Source organism: Tachypleus tridentatus, chromosome 7 (genome assembly GCF_004210375.1).
Source record: "Tachypleus tridentatus isolate NWPU-2018 chromosome 7, ASM421037v1, whole genome shotgun sequence".
NCBI lineage: Eukaryota > Metazoa > Arthropoda > Merostomata > Xiphosura > Limulidae > Tachypleus > Tachypleus tridentatus.
The window spans coordinates 81462806-81464502 of NC_134831.1; the positions used below are offsets into that span (position 1 = coordinate 81462806).

The following is a 1697-nucleotide window of genomic DNA, read 5'->3' on the forward strand; positions in this document are numbered from 1 at the left end:
ATATTACACAGTTAATTAGATCTTGCCCACCTGTTGTTCGTAGTTTATCCGTGTTTGATGATATTCACTATGAACTCTATGAACTAATTATTTCATTGCACGTATGTTTCCTTTTTCATATTATAAGATCACTGCAGCTCTCTCTAATTCTATTGGCAGAGATATTTTCTGTGTTATATTTCGTTCTGTGATTGAACAAAAGTGGAACATTTACGTATCGTTCTATGTGCCACGTTTTCCGTTGACACTGCAGACTTCAACTATATAATCTTGTGTTTTTCATCAGTAAAGTCGTTGTTCTACAAGCTCTCTCCCTCTCTTGCTTTGCACTCTTATAATTTAGAGTTGGAAGAGACTGAACCGAGACTAGAGTGAACATTCGGTAATGAGATTCTACAGACCGAAAATGGTAGGGGTACAAAAACTGTAATTAAACTGTTAGTATCCGTATTGTTACCATAAAATTAAGAAAGATTTTGTTTCATATTTACTATAATCATTATCAACAATAATATTCAATATTTGATACTTGAAATCCTTTATCTGTAATTTGTTAATACTGGAAAAATTCTGTCGAAGTTATTTTTCTCTTAATGGTGTAAACCCTTATTAATTTATAACTTCTATTAACGTATTATTTAATTTATCTACAACTTCAAGATATAATGTTTTCTTGTCTAGGAAAAGCTGCAATGTGTTGCAATAATTTTTACGACATTTATTCTAGTCAGAAGTGAGGATCATAAAGAAATTGACTACACTTCTAACAATCAAAACTACCTCATCGTAGGAAGGCCACGGTATAAGTATGGAGCCGATAATGCATATCGGGGTGACAAATATAGTGTACTCGGTGATGATGAAAGATATAATCGTCATGAAAAACAATTGTATGGCATACGTGAATACGGTGGCAGAAGAGTAGGATACAGTAGCCCATGAAGTGGGAATTTGGTTTTAGACGAGGAGGTTGATATTAATGGTTATGATCCAGTTGCTTCTAGTGTTCGTATTTTATATCCTGGTGTATCTAAACTCTTAAAAACTCAAATCATTGAATCTAGAGCATGCATATACAGTTTCTGAGAATTAACGTGCTGAGAATTAATTGATCGTATTCTTGGTGAACCTGGAAATATTTATGAGTGAAACTTTGTTATTCATCCTAACAATACTCGTAAGGTAGTTGTAGAATATTTTAAATTTATTTTGGTTATTGTAATTATTTACTTACAAAAACATAAATTAAAGAAATTTACCAACAGTTATTATTTTATTTCAATTGTTTTTTAGTGGCACATGGCAACAAACCAGTATAAAATTAAACCAAACATATGAACCTTATAATCAGTACTTTGTTAAAATATTTCTCATTCCCAAATATCAAATGAGAAGAAAGAGAAATATCTGGGGAACTCGAGAAGTTACAACAAGCAAAAAACAACTCGAATAATGGCAATAGCAACAACAACAAAAAATAATGTTTAGTATTAGAGGCGTAATCGCGAGGAAGAAAACTGTGTAATCATACATAAGGTTATCGAAAAAAGGAAAAATTACAGTTATAATCAACAAACGACACTCATGTTGGAAGTAACAAGTTGGTAACTCTGTATTTTTCAAACAATTTAGTATTCTTTTCCCCGTACAAAAAAAATATGTTTCTATTTGTTTATGAGAGAATACAATTTGTTGTT

General features: G+C 31.3%; 1 long non-coding RNA gene across 1 annotated transcript; it reads left to right on the forward strand.

Moving 5' to 3' along the window:
- The first annotated feature begins 273 nt into the window (after positions 1-273).
- Positions 274-1268, forward strand: LOC143258037 (uncharacterized). Its single transcript, XR_013032104.1, has 2 exons — positions 274-409; positions 682-1268. It is a non-coding gene; the product is annotated as an uncharacterized LOC143258037 (long non-coding RNA).
- The last annotated feature ends 429 nt before the right edge of the window (positions 1269-1697 follow it).